The 16,048-nt window shown below is 39.6% G+C and overlaps 1 protein-coding gene across 2 annotated transcripts in view; it reads right to left on the bottom strand.

Moving 5' to 3' along the window:
- Positions 1 to 16,048, bottom strand: part of ZBTB20 (zinc finger and BTB domain containing 20) — a 469,341-nt gene that overhangs the window by 179,589 nt on the left and 273,704 nt on the right. For both annotated transcript variants that reach the window (XM_006773578.2, XM_006773588.1), the window contains one exon: positions 10,541 to 10,580. The gene's annotated coding sequence lies outside the window, so the exon portion shown is untranslated. The remainder of the gene's footprint in view (positions 1 to 10,540; positions 10,581 to 16,048) is intronic.

Here is a 16,048-nt window from a genome sequence, read left to right as displayed (position 1 = left end):
GCCCTAATGTTATTTCCTAGAGGGAATCTAGTGGAATGGAATGTACTGACATACAGGAAAGCCTTCATTGCCATCACCTCTTTCCAGGCCACATTTTATAATGCTTAGGATAAATCAGAGTAGGGAATCTCACTTATAGTGGAAATTAGAAATATCCACATTCTTCACGTCTTCTTCACATCTTATCTTACTTTCTTAGAAGCTGGAACTTAATAATATATAGTCCTCTGGAAAGTCTCCAGGTCTGGAGCTGTTTTTGGAGGCCGATGTGTATGGGCCACCATTAGAAATAGAGGCTCATCTATTAATTTTGAATGGGAGTTTCCATGAATAATAAGGACAAGCTGCTATACAAGGTCTTCTATAGAATAATAATAATATATTATTATTACTAATAATATATTATAATAATAATATATTATTATTCTCCCCCCCCCCACTCTTACCTCCTCTTCTTCTCTTCAACCCACTTTTAAGTAAATAGCTTTCTGTATAGTTAGTTGGCAATACCACACTTCAAGTAGGTTATCTAATTCTTTCTAAATGATATTTTAGCAAAATGATGATGAAATTTGAGCTGTCGCTCATATATGTATGATACCTACATATTAGAGGCAATAGTAGATATTTGCCTCCAGAGGCATAAAGTTCACATTTTTTTGTGAAAGCAAGGAAATAACTGGGTGATGCCAGGATGGGAGGAAGAAGCAGCATAAGATGAAAAAAAAAGGAATGATATGTGTCACTGTGCCTTTTGGCAAAGGTTTTCTGATTGCCTGTTCCGTTTTTGTTGTTGTTGTTTTTTTAACCAAACGGCAACCTTCAAATATCCTTGACTGAGCTATTTGAGGTCACAGATTGTTCACCTCCGATTGTTCTGTAGCAGACACCGTGTCTGTGCAATGGCTGTGCTCGCCAGAGACTTGGAGACTTGCACTGAGCCAATTTACTGCCCTTTCCTTCTGGCCTCAGCCAGAACCAGAAAAGAAGCTAAAATCCCTGATGTTGTTTCACACATACTGGCAGAATCACATCCTAATTTCAACTCAAATACACACCTCTGAGCTCTACTCTGGTCACTGAATTACTAGAGAAAACCACACAAGGCAACGGATTATCAACATCGACACACCCAGGACTTCCACTCTGCCAGGGAGGATCCTCCTTTGCTTCTCTGGTCAACTTGCTGGCCCTTTTCCCCAACAAGCATTTTAAACCTCTACTTTCCTCAAATCCGGTCTCTATTGATTCTTGGAAGACCTTGTTCCCTAGGAGCCATCTTGCGGGGGAACTTCTCAACCCCACAGCACCAAATCTACACAGGGCTTGCATCTTCCTTTGTCCTTTCTTTGTTCTTGTAACAATAGATCAGGTAACCCTCCTTTTCTCCTTATGCATTCCAGGTCTCCAGCCCTATGAGGAATCTTATACTACCAATCATCCCATCCTTGTCTCTCTTCTGAACACCGAATCTCTCCTCTCTACTGAATTCTCCCCATGAGCATATAAAAACGCCAATGTTTCCATTTATCCAAACCTTCTTTTTGACTTCACTCCCCCCTTCCCAAAATATCACACTAGCTCACTTTCCTTCCCTTTGCAATAAAACTAAGAGTTATCCACACTGGCCATTGCTAATTCTTCACCTCTCACTTTTTCTTCATTCCATTGCAAACAAGCAACTGCTTCAATCACTTTCAACAAAACAGCTTTTGCTAAGGTCAACAACAACTTCCAAATTAATATATCAAAAGTATATTTTTCAATCTGTAACTTACTTGACCTCTCAGTAGCACTTCCCATTACTTCCCACTCTCTTTAAAACACTCTCTTCTCTTGGGTTCTGGGCCACTATTTTCTGATTTGCCACTACCTCTTTAGCTGTTCCTTCTGAGGGCATTCACAATCTTGTTTTTCTCTACCAGCTGGGGAAATATTAAGAGTTATTTAAGCCTCAGTTTGGGCCTTCTTCTCAATTTAACCCCGTCCCTAGGAAATATCATCCATGCCAACAGCTTCATTCGCCTTTATTGTACTTCTGAGTTCCAGTTGTATGCATCCAAATGCCTATTCAATATGCTTTCTTATTTCAAAAGTATTGGACACCGGATACCCTAAAAAACAGATCTTAGAATCTCCCTTCCACCTCAATCCTCCATATAATTTTAAAAGCATGAAACCAGTAGTCAGAGTGGCCACTTATTTCTTCTTCATAAGAAAATCCTGTATATTTTACTTCTGACCTGTCAGTTCCATTTATTTACCTCCATTCCCACTGTGACTACCCTAATCCCTCTTTTGTCTAGTCTACTACCATAGCCTTTTTACTTTTACTCCTTCCAAACCATTCACCACAATAAAGGTCGCTGGATCTTTTTAAACTTCTACTTTCATGATTAGTGAAGTTTAAAGAGATAATACAGTTGGAAGAGATAATACAGAGACCCGGCATACTCTTTACCCAGTTTTGCCCAGTAGTAATAATCTTATGTAACTATAGTACGATATTACATCCAGGAAATTATCAGTGGTACAATCCATTCACTTTATTCAGATTTTACCAGTTTTATATGCACTCACTTGTGTATATGTGTATGTGTGTAAATATCCTTTCATCATAAGGATATTTCTTGCTATCCTTTTATATCCACAGTCAGCTCCATCTTTCCCCCACAGCCTAACCTCTATCAACCACTAATCTGTCCTCCATCTACATAATTTTGTCATTTCAAGAATGCTTTATAAATGGAATAATAAAGTATATAATCTTGAGATTGGCTTTTGTTACTCAGCATAATATCTTTGCGGTTAATCCATGTTGTTGTATGTATCAAGAGTTCATTACTTTTTATTGCTGAGAAGTATTCCACAGTATGGTTGTACCAGTTTATTGAGCTACTCACTTATAGAGGGTAATCTGGGTTGCTTTCAGTTTGGGACCATTACAAATAAGCTGCTATGAATACTGGTGTGTAGGTTTTTGTGCATATATTTCCATTTCTCTGAGATAAATATCCAAGAGTAGCCTATCGTTTTAGAATACAAAATTGATTGTACCACAGTCTGTCTTACGTTTGCTTTCCCACCCCATTGAGGAAAAGTCCCTAACACAGCCTACGAAGATCTCATTATCAGGCCCCTAGTATCTCTTCAACCTCAACCTGGGCTGCTCTTTATCTCATTCTCTCTGTCTAGCTGTGCTCAGGGGCTTCACCCACTCTGCTCCTTGTGCCTGGAAACCTAATCTCACCTCTTGTTTTTCGTCTTCCAATGTTAGCTCAAATGTCACCTCTCCAGCAAAGCTTCTCCTCAACATCCAGATTCACTTTGATTCCCCTCTTACACTTACTCTTAAAGCACCTGGCACTTTTATTTCACAGCAGTAAGCAACATGTCTAATGCTAAGCTCTTCTGTGTGAACATCTGATTAATATTTGTCTCCCATCCCCCCAGATTATAAACTCTAGAAGGGAAGAAATGATGTCTGCATTGCTCACCATTATATCTTCAGCATTTAGTTAGACACCCATTTTCTGTTTAACAAAACTAGGCCAAGGCTTTTAAGACATATAGTCTTGGATTCAAGTTCTATGTCTATTACTCACGAGGCATTCTTGGAAAATTTACTCAAACATGCAAAACCTCCACTTCATCTTCAAAATTAGGATTATCATAGCATCTAATTAATAAGAATAATTTTAAAGGTTAAATCAGATAACCATTAACATTATTTTGTCCAGTGCCTAAAGCAAGACAAGCACTCAAAAGATGTTCTCTCTTCTTCTTATCATTAATTTAACAAAAGATGAGAGTTTTTGTATTTTTCTCCTAATGAGGTTTTAGTCCACTATCTTCATTTCATGACTCTTCCCTGGGGTTTTGGTCCTGGTAACTTTGAAAAGAAATCCTTAGCTTAAAACTTCAATAATGCTATGGCTACTGGTTCCAACCACAGGTATATCCCCTTAGACAAATAGAGCCTCATTTGGCCCCTTGGCTCTGGCTCTGAGTTTCATTTCACTCAGCACTCCCTCCTCTTGTTCTCCAGCCTGTGGGACATAGAGTTGGTAGGAATGCCTCTTCCCGACTCCTCATTTCCAGAAGAAGTTTTCTAAAGACACCTTGTCTCTTGCCTCAATCCTTATAGTTCCCGATGGAGGAAAATCACCCTGTTGGTGAGACAGCATGTTGTCTATGTTTCTGAGTTAGGTGGAACTGATCTAGCAAAGTTTATAAGCGCAGAAATTTAGCCTCTTTCTCCTTCTTTTCCAACTAAAACTAGTTAAAGTTAGTGACCTGGAAAAGTGTTGCTCTTATGCGGATCTAAATTTTCCTTTGGACAGGTTTTTCCAATATTTAGATAGAAGGGAAGGGAGTCAGCAAGTCTGTTTTACTACTCAAATTAAGCTACATTCTTCAACCTGGGCTTTATAAAAACTTTTAGTTCCCCAGCCATCAGTTCTTCTTTTTTCTTTTAAAATATATTGTTATTGATTTTTAGATAAAGAAAGTTAGAGGGATAGAGAGATAGAAACATCAATTGGCAGCCTCCTGCATGCCACCTACTGGGGATTGATCCCACATACTGGGCATGTGCTCGGGCCAGGAACTGAACCAGCCACCTTTTGGTTCATGGGTCAATTCTCAACCACTGAGCAATACCGGCCGGGCGCCATCAGTTATTTTATCTTATTTTTCAATGGGTTTAGAATTTGAGTGGAGAAGAGCAATACTATTTATTGGATCCCCTCAATAATTCCAACACTTAGGTTTGTACTTCTGCTTGAAATACCTTTCTTTTGCTCTTCATCTTTTTTACATTCTAGCCATTTTCCAAGACCCAGCTCAATCACATTTTACATGAAGCTTTCCAGCCCTCAAGGCTCTTTCATGAATAAATTCTACAGTACTTACTGGACTGTATCATTCCTTTTGGAATTGTCACTTATTGTCTTATACACCTATAGAATACTCAAAGGTATGACTTCCTTTCCTAATTCAATTTTAACTTCCTTAAGAGCAAGCAAGGGCAGTAATCTAGATTCTGTTTTAACCCCCTACTAATCATGATTCTTTGTATATAGTTAGTACTCAATAATATCTTATGGGATGATTGTGCTTGAGGCTGGCCCACTGACCAGGCTTTGATTTGAAGGCCCATGTTACAACTGACATGACTTAGTGGCTGGATGGTTCTTGAAGGGGTGGTGGCAGTGACAAATAAAGAAAAGCTTAATAGGAGTGTGCCCCTGAGATGTGAATCAATGCAAGTCTGGATACACATATAGATAGTGGAGCTTAATTCTCTCTTACGCTGTGTTTCATCTTAGTAATACACATCACCATTTTCCTTTATGAAAAGCATATGGAAGCCATGGTCTTAGGTAGAAAGGCTGAGAGAAATGTAAGCAGAGGGAGGCAATGCTCCTGGCATAGTAAACTGGTCTTCAGAGTGTTTGGATTCTCTGAATTAGCTGACATATTGAAAAAATAGCCCCTACTACTACCACATGAAAAAAAATCAGAAGGAAAGGTCTTGAAAATGGTATCTGCGAATGAAAGACAGTGAATGTTTTAAAGATCACTGCATTTAATTTATTCAACCTAAATGCATGAAAGTACAGGTGGGGACATTATTTATGCAGGTATATGCAAATCACTTTATAAAATAGGCAAAGCCCTTCTGCTTTTTATAAGTTGCCAAGGTGGTTCCTGGTATTTTAAAAGCTATGCACCTTTCATGTAATTTCCTAAGGGTTGGAATCTCTCTGTTGGAATCACAGTCATTGTCAGAGCAAGTTTATTTTTTTCTCTCCTAAGGGACATTTACAAGGCTTTCATAACCATCACAAAAAGAGTGGTTTCCACAGAGATGTGACTGGAAAAATCCCTTGGAAATTGCTGAGGAGCAAGTCACAATGTTCAAAGCAGAGAACATAGGCTTTGAAAACATGAACCCATCTGACCTCCTGAATTTAGTGCAGCGAATTCCTGAGCTCTGAAACATGGGGCCCGGCTGTGCATGCCATATTGGTGCTATAAGACTGGCAGTAGGTTGGCTGTGGCATGGTCTATTTCAAACTCCTTCACAGTGCCCAGTGTTGCATGTTCCCAGATGACATTTGGTTGGCAGAAGCTGGGCCTCCAAAGCTGGCAGTCTGGAATGCGGCCCACTGTGTTTTGACAAACACATAATTGACCATCTGATCACCAGCCTACATTCTGCACTCAGGTCACTGAAAGGACCTGAGCTTTTTGTGGGTCCCCAATCCTTGTCTTGCTCATCTTCTCAACCCTTTCTCCAGACAGCAACATAGAGAAGACTTAAACATACCCACATATATACTCCCATTTGCAAAAGAGAACGTGGTGCATGAAACAAAAGCTGTTGAAAATTTCCTTTAAACTGTCCTGGCAGCCCAAAGTGAACAAGAGAAAAGCACAAATGAATATACTGAATTGTTTCAACACCCGGCTGTGCATAAGTTGGAATTCAGCTCAATGGCTTGAAACTTCTGCTTAAAAAAGGCAGCAAAGGGAAAATGATAGAAGATTGGGGCATTGATTGACTTTAGGGGGACATTCTTAAGAAATGGTTTTATTTTCAGATGAAAGATGAGAAAAGCAGGACACTGGGAATGGCTTCTCCATATCTGCCTGCTCCACCCCCAAGTCCACTAGGGGAGAAGGAGTCACACATCCCTGGAGACTAGTAGGCAAACAGCTCAGAGTGAGGTCAGATTTACACTGAGCTCTCTCGTGAAGCTCCCATGAAGATATACTTTGATCTGAAATTTGGCCCCACACAATACATCATTCTTTCCCTTAGAAGGCAAGGACTTTGCATTGGGCCAAGATATGCTGGCATTATGCAGTGCCAATGCCTATATCAACACTACCATATGGGCTCTCCTCTCTACTCCCACCCCCACTGCACAGTTCAGCCCTTGGTCTTCACCCTTGACCTGGTCTCCTTTTTTTTTTTAGTCAACTACCTCTGCCATTACCAGAGGGCTCTTTTTCGTTTTTATTATTTATTTATTTTAGAGAGAGGAAGGGAGAGGGAGAGAGAGAGAGAGAGAGAGAGAAACATCGATCAGTTGCATCCTATACACTCCCCAACCGGGGATCAAACTTGCAACCTAGGTAAGTGCCCTGACTGGGAACCAAACCCACCCCCTTTCTGTGTACAGAGCCAATATTCCCACCAACTGAGCCACAGCAGTGAGGGCAGAGCATTTTTTTTTTTTTTCTAAAATACAAATCTGGTTACAATTCTTCACAGGCTCCTGAAGGCTTCAACGTCAAGTCTAGGCTCCTTCCTGTGCACAGCAGACCAGGCAGGCCTTCTGAGATCTGCCTCCTCCCACTTTCAGATTTGTCTCCAGGTTCCTCTTCCCACCACATGTTCCTCCACACTAACCACTGTCCTCTGCAGCTTGCTGCTGTTCGACGTCTCCTGACTTTGCAAATGCTTTCACTTTTTTCCTAATTATGATCCTCTTCTGCTTTCCCCTCCTCTACATCCACCTAGGAAACTGCAATTCATTCTTCAGACTTTAAGGGCCAGCTTGAGTACCCCTTTACATGTATGTAGGCATTCATTTCTCATAACCCTCGCTACATCTTGTATATACCTCCATCTCAGCTTCTACCATACGGTATAGCCTTTGTTTACTATTTAGCTCCGCTATCATACTCTGAGATTCCTAACAACAGGCAGCACTTTTTATTTATTTTGGAGTTCCAGGTATCAAGCCTAGTGACTAGCTTCCCATAAATGTTTGTTGACTAAAAACTGAATAAAGAGCTGTGCATGATAATTACAAACCAAGCAGTAAAGTCAGCTTCTATAGGCATGTTAGGAGCCTCTTAGCAATCTAATGAAGCTAGAAGATCCCAGAAGTAAGGTACTTTCTGAACGTTATCACAGGGGGATTGTAAGAGGGAGAGGTAGATGGTGGGATGGAGAATGTCTTGTTAATAGAGAATGTCACTAAAGCAGTGAATTTTCTGCTGCTTCAACACTTAGTATTAATAGGTATTATTCAGAGAATGATCAGGGTATGAACTGCATGGAGGCCTAACGTGTAAGAACCGGTTTCCCAAATAGGGCAGGTCTGTGATACCTGCTTTAAGGCAGCAGGGTAGGTTATTGAAGGCTCTGCCTCATTTCTGCTAAATAATGATGAAATGGAAAACTTTAGGGGGAACATCTGGAACCTATTTATCCTATTGAAATCCATGTCACATCCAGATTAGGACTTTGGACTAACTCAGTGCCAAGAAGAGAAGGTCAAGCAGGCAGATCTGAACCCCTGTCTGAAGGAGGCCATTGCAGAGACCCCAGGAGCTGGAAGCACTGGGGAGATAATGCTCTGATCTATTTCCAGGAACCTTTCCTTTCCCTTTGATGGGCATCTGGGACACCACCTCTGGAGACATCAGCAGTGTCTGTGGGGCACTTGAGGACAACAGGACTGTCACAGGCCCTGCCACCCTTGAAATAAAGGCAGGCCTCAGGATTTGGAACAATCCCTGCGAGCATGAAGATTGGCCCGGGGTAAGACCAGGTTAGTGGGTACATGAATGATTTATTAGCCCATTACAGGTCATTCTCCAGCCTCATTTCTAGTTAAAAACTAGGATCTCTCTATAAGCTGCTCAGCTGATGGTTGACATAGCATAGAATCACTTTCACATTTTCCTATGAGCCAGAGACAGCCTTTCAATTACATTTTTTATCTCCAAGGTCTCCCTCTTGATCTCTAATCCGTGACACAGACCTTCAGTGCCCTGTACTGTTGTGTCTGAGGCTCACTCTACAGTGCTGACGTCATAATAGCTGAGCCATGCGGGCAGGAGTGCACTGTGCTGACTCATCCCGGTGATGTGAGGATTAATGCCTTGTCTAACACAGAGCTATTATGTGAACTGTTTTTACACAAAGAACTGTAACAAAAATGATTTGCCAGCCAGAGGACTAGAAATAGGCAGTGCGAGGTAGCTGGGGCAGGGATGCAGAGACATAAAGTGGTAACCATCAGCACGTACACTGACACCCTCTGAAGCACTGACAGACCCACTCTGTCAACACCGAGAATAGGAAACAACAAGACTGTCAGGGCAGGGAGGACCCACCCCGGCTGCATAAATGCATTATGCACAGCACCAGTCTTCGGGGAGTTTAATCAATCTCCTTTCTCTGTCAAATAACTGTCAGTTTAGACTTTCGCCTGGGCATCCTTTGGAGGATTCTGCTCCACTAAATATATTTAACTAGCTTCTAAGAATATTACTGGAAGCCACACACAAGCAAAAGAGCCACGGGGACCCCCCCTTCTGTGCAAATGATTATAACACCAGAAATACCTGGGAGTGAGGACTCAGTGAGGTAAGATAGGACGTTGTGAATAAGGAACCAGCTGTGCTCACCTAAGAGTGGGAAACAGCTGGAAGAAATCACTTATTTAAATAAATAAATGATTACTTATCACAGAAGGTGATGCCACTACCTGTAGCATCTCTTGGGTGGGGTCTCATGCAGTGACTTTAATTATTTAGGTTCATTGCCCCAGAACCTCTTTCAAGCAGCTCAAAGTAAAATTTATCCAAAATCATTCAGTGCAGCCAAGTTTGGGCTTCAAATAATAAATATTACTATGGTATCATCTGCAATCAAGTTGTTTTTTTCTCTCCAAATGACCTGCATCTTTTCTACAACAGAATGGCACCTTTTATAAACCTCCTGGTGCATATAATCCTGGATTTCTCTCTCCATTTCTTTTCCTGAACTTTATAATTTTACATATAATTTTACCTAAATGGTTGAAGTCTTGTACTTCTCAGTAAAAGGATATTAGAAATTTGGTCAATAAATGAAAGCTCTGATCTAGAAGCTGAAATTAAAAACAACTGAACCACCTGGACAGTGTGGCTCAGTGGACTGAGCGTTGTCCCATGCACCAGGAGGTCACAGGTTCAATTCTTGGTCAGGGCACATGCCTGGGGTTTCAGTCTCGATCCCCAGTGGGGGCTGTGCAGAAGGCAGACAACCAAAGTTTTTCTTTCATCTATGTTTCTATCTCTCTTTCCATCTCCCTCTCTCTCTAAAATCAATAGAAAACATATTTAAGCAACAACAACAACAACAACTTTGAATGGGGATGGGTGTGTAACTGAAGAATACATAATTGGCCATTGACCGACAATGTAGCAACAGCCTAGTTGTTGCGGGTATCTGGCTGAAGAATGTGAGCTACAGTTGAGGAGCAGTGACTTTTGCAAACAGCAGCTGTGACAGAGTAAAGAGCAGTCTTTACAGAAGTCCAGTCACTGGGGCCACTGGTCTTTTCAGGCCCCTCATGGATGGCAACTGCTACCGCCATCAACAGCATCGACTCCAAACACAGAACAATCTAAATCATGCTGAAGAAGCGCCGGAAACCACAATGAAGTCAACTAGATAACATGCTAAGAAAGATCCAAATTTCCCACATCTGACACTGTTTTGAAAAATAAAGAAACCACTTCTACTTACATACAGAGAAGGGGCAGGCTGCAGACTGATGGTCAAGGAACTGAAAAATCAAAGAAAAAAACAACAAGGAATTAAAAATTAACTCAATGGTACTATGGGGAGAAGGAAAGCAAATCTAAATACTGTATAGACAAGGGATGGTTGCTCCTAAAGGACGAGCTGCAGGAGCCCAAAAGAGATCCAACTTCATAACATTTTCCAAACGTGTGACCTTCTGTTCTCCAACCAACACAGTACTCCCTACCCCAAGAAGTGCCAACCTCATTCTTCGTGACCTTCATTCTGATCTGAATCATATGAGTATTTTGTAGGGTTGTGCTGTGCACTAGAGTAGCCACTAGCCACATTTATTTATTTAAATATATAATTACAATTTAATGAAAACGTAAATGTTTAGTTCTTCTATCACACTAGCGACATATTCAGTGCCCAGAAGATTCTCTGGACAAATTCACCACTTCCATGTGTTGTCAACCTCGGTTGAGGACCTGGGTTGGTGCTGGCTGAGGACTTGGTACTGCCTCCTGTACCACGTCTCACCAGCCAAGCAATGTCCCCTCTGAAAAAATTATATTAAGATAATACATCTGTCTCCCAAAACATATCTCTAATGATAACAACTTTAGGTTTGGGGGAGTTGACCTAAACAGTTTCTCATTCCTTATTTCAAATTTAATAATTCCCCTTTTAAATCTTCAACTCACAAGCCAAATAAGCTATAGGGACTGATCTGCTCACCATTGTTTTGATAGCTTCTCTTATAGAAGAATAAGATTGAAGTAACAGAAGATCCATGAGAAATTAATAAACCAAACAAAGATGCTGAGAAAACTAAGTAGGTATTCCCACCTCCATCCCACTCAAATGTATCAAGGACTTAACACTGATTGCATTCTTGTCTCTCTGACACCATGATTTTAACTACTTCACATAAGGCTTCCAGAAATATGCAAAACAAACCATATTAAAAGAGATCAAGAAGGGTATGATTAGACAACTCAGCATAGAATAAGGCTAAAGCAGAAAAATGGCAATTAAAGAGATTTCACTTCTCAGCACATTTTCTGGACAAATGCCGATTGCAGAAGTTCCTCCAAAGAGAGAGTTTCTTCTGCATTTCCGAGATGAAACCCTGTCTATGCACATGCAAGTGTAAAGGTGATGTTGCACTCCATGGACAAGAAGGGCTAAGATGAAAATCCAGGCATAACGTATGCAAAGAGAAGTTGGGGTTTACAATGCTTTCAAAGTGTTTCACAAAATTGATGAGTCCAATTAAAATTTTAAGCAAGATAATTAGATTATTTATGATTCATTGAAAGTACATACAAAACTGAAATGTATATCATATATGACTGACTAATCTTCAAAGTCTTCAAAACTCTAAGTTTTATTACATTCTAGTCTCTTCTGCAAGCCAGGACCCTAGACCATTGTAGGGTGCATCTTTTAAAATATTTTTCTTTTCCTTCCTTTCTCCTTCTTCTCCCTCCATCCCTTCCATCTTTTTCTGCCCTCTCCCCCAACTTTTTTTGAGCTTGCTTTGAGAGAAAGACAAAAAATATGATTAGTGGTTATCTATGAAATATGCTTGCTTATCGTTTTTCTGTTGCATGTTATAAACTCAATAACTCCCAATAATATAATATGCTATTTTTAAATTGTACTTTGTATTTATGTTCTTATATCTAAGCACATAATAACCCTTTCTAAATTTCAAGGAGCATTTTTTTCATAAAAGTTAATCAATCAAAATTAATTTTTTGATGTGATCAGAAGAGATCGATGTAAATTGTACCCAGATTGACTAATAAATCCAAGGCCTGGAATAAAACAAAACTTTTCTGGATGTCAAATGACACACAGGCTGTCCATGACAGGAATCCAAGATGGAAAGAAAAATCAGTGTGTTATGTCACAGTCTAAGACAAATTCAAGGAAAGTGAAATAAAAGATTTTATTGGATATAATTGTTGTCTTTATATATTAATGAAAAACAACAATACCTATCCCAATTTTAATATTAAGGCTAAATATTTAATCTCAGAGTTCTTATACAATTCATAAATGTTTATAAACATCAAAAGGCTCCAACTTCTTGATTGAATTGCAATCTGGTAGGCAATTTTGAGACTATATATTAATCTCTATAGGTTTATTTTTGTTAAGTTCAAATTGTGATTTTATTGATATGCATCCTTTCTGCCTAAGTGATATTCACCTTATATGTCTGTAAGTTGTTTTCATCTGGAATGCAAAGAATTATCTATAATAGTTTTGCATAAGATTAAAAACATTTGCATTGAGCATGCTAGGTTCCAAGCATAAATATCTAGCAAAGAATATGTAACTGCAAAGCCCAGAGGAATCAGGACCTTGAAATATGGTGAAAGAGGCAAGAACAGAGAGGAGGTGACTGTGGAAGTCTAATCTTAGTTTCGTGATTTCCAACTGGAAATTATTATATACTATCAATCTCCAAGGAACTAAAAGTATTATTAATTGTAACTTAAATATCAGTCAATTCTGATTCCAATTTATGTAATGTTTAGGGTAATAGTGATAAAGATCTCAGTGAGAATCCTTTCCTTAGAAACTCCCCCAGAACACCAGTTTCAAGGAGCTCCCAGACTCCATGAAAGTCATCCAGGAATTCCAGGTTAGTAACCCTAAGGGGAGGAGGAGAAAAAGCTCTTTCAATTCTACTGCTCATTGTGTCTAGGACAAGAATGTCAAACTCATAGCCTACAATGAATATTTTTGTGGCCCAGCCAATATTAACGGTATGTAAGAAAAGTTTCAATAGAAATTTCATAACTTATTTTTTACAATATCCTGTTATACATAACTAGAGGCCCAGTGCATGAAATTCATGCATGGGGGAGGGGTTATCCCTCAGCCCGGCCTGCACCCTTTCCAATTTGGGACCGCTTGAGGGATGTCTGACTGCTGGTTTAGTCAGTCGGATATCCTTCTTGCAATCCGGGACTGCTGGCTCCTAACAGCTCACCTGCTTGCCTGCCTGATTTCCCCTAACCACTCTGCCTGCCTGCCTGATCACCCCTAACCCCTCTGCCTGCCAGCCTGATCACCCCTAACTGCTTCTGCCTCGGCCCCTACCACCATGGCTTTGTCCAGAAGGAGGACCGGGCAACCAGAAGATGTCCAGTCTATCCGGTCTAATTAGCAAATTACCTTTTTATTAGTATATATTATTAATAATGAACTACAAAGTTTTCTGATGACTGATTACTATAATCATGTTGCATTCATTTCCCTTACGCACCTTACATGTAGGCGCACCATTACTCTCCACTAATACTAGCAGCAAGTATTTTAGCAGCCGATTGCCATGTCATTAGTCTTGTACTGACTTGTTTGGTGTGCTCAACAGGAAATATTTTGGTTTTGTAGAATAAGAAAAATAGGTTTCTTTGTGTTACGCTTATTAATTTGTGCAGTTAATCAGTGTCTTAGTTAATGTTCAAGAAAAATAATTAATTTTTATTAAAATGTTCTATTATTTCATGTTAATGATTACTCATTTATTTCAGCCCTTTGTATTCAGCATGTCTCTATCAAAATAAACCTACATTTCTATGAAAATAGAAGCTTTTTTTTTTTTTTTTTGCAGTCCACATATACTTAAACCTTGTTTATTTGGCCCGTGTTAGCCTTTGAGTTTGACATGCTTGTTCTAGGAAGTTTTACCAAGTTGCTATATGCTGAAGCCAGGAGTAACCAAATGTATAGAAATTACCTGGGAGAGTGCGTATGACTAGAGAAACACAGATTAAAGGCCTCCCAGACCTTCCTAATTATGTATATATATATACTTTTTTTAAAGTCCATAGAGCCTTAGGAACAATGAGGTAGAGAAGTAGTGAGCAGAGAAATGATAGCGTTAATATTAATGAGTTCCTCTATGGCTTCTGGCATCCTGCTAAATAAATGCTTCTCAAGTTTGATTATGGGCCTATCCAGGGAGGTGGAGTCAAGCAACTGGAGTACAAAAGCCACAAAATGAATAATGAAGACATGGTTGTGTATTTGGTGGGGCAGTTGCCCTTGTGGCTAAGTACATAATTTAAACTCTTATTTGTACATGTATTCATTTATCCAATAACTATTTTTTAATGTTATAGAAGAAATAAAACAGATACTCTTCTTGGCTTCGTGGAATTTCCATTTTAGTGAAATAAACAAGACTATGAGGAGTAGAATGCAAATCTGTATGTATTTTTAGGGTGAAACCTGAGACCTGGCTGACAAGTCTCATTTGTGGCACACTGCTTCAGGCAATGTCCCTAGCATCCTGAGTATTAGTTCAGTCACTCTAACTTCAAGATCACCTATTAGAAGAATTTGAAGGGCAGCATTAACTGTCTATCACTTAATCCTAACTACACAAGTATATACCTTTACTTCCAATTGACTTGAGAAAAAAAAAAGGAGATTTGAAAAATTGGGAAACTTACCCCAAATCACACAGCTGCTGGGATCTGAATGAGGCTGTACCATTCCAAAGTCTACATATTTTTAACCACTAAATTACACTACCTCTAGGTGGTTCCCACTTCATGTTTTCCCTTGAAATCTGGGCTCATTCAGGATTTCGGAGGCTAGTTTAAGCTTCGCCTTTGGAAGAAGACAGGTTTGGCTTGATTTGCATTCTAAATATTTCACAGTGGTAAGGGAAAGCTATTATTATACCCATTTTATGGTGCGGAAGCTGAGCCACTTGCCAGCTGAGGTATCTGGCTGGGTTAAAAACAGAATCCCAATCGTCAGTTTCTCATTCCTCTTGACTAACCCCAAGACTAAGTGCTGGTACTGTCCAAGGGCTTTTCTGCACATGGAATTCACCCCGGCTGATAATGAGTGAGACAGACTTTGCTAAAAGAAAATAATAGTGCAATAAAAATATGGAAATAAAAATTGGTTACTTTTAAGCATTGTGAAGAACAAAGGGAGTGCTATTCATCACAAATGAATCAGAAAATTAGAATGTGTCACAGGACTGATGACAGAACTGAGGAATTCAGAAGACCTGAAGTTCAACACTTATTGTTCCATCTGAAGAGGGTAAATGGGATGACAACAGGACAGAAATGACCTCTTAGGCCTTTAATCTTTCCGATCTTCTTTCTTCAACGACTGTCTCTAGAAGCTAGGTGGGTTTACATCTTTGTTTTTTATGGGCCAAGAGAATATTTTGATATCCTTTTAATGTTGTAGAAGTATTGTGTTAATTAATTCTTATGTGGGAGTCATTCCAAATAGCAGGATGAAGATTTTTACCTTATTGATTTTCCTAATCCCTTTCTGGCTCCCAGTGTTTTCTAAGGATGAGGTACTGTGGGGTCTTTAGATTCATATGCCTGTTAGAGTGAGCACCAGCTTCATAGGTTCCTGTCAATTGATATTCCATCTTCACTCTGGATACATGATTTCCTTTATCTGACAGATTCAATAAATTTTCTGCTTGATTTAATGACATTTCATGCA

This window comes from Myotis davidii, unplaced genomic scaffold (assembly GCF_000327345.1).
Source record: "Myotis davidii unplaced genomic scaffold, ASM32734v1 scaffold201, whole genome shotgun sequence".
Lineage (NCBI taxonomy): Eukaryota > Metazoa > Chordata > Mammalia > Chiroptera > Vespertilionidae > Myotis > Myotis davidii.
Note: the sequence above shows the minus strand (reverse complement) of the source record. Positions and strands in the feature narration are given on the sequence as shown.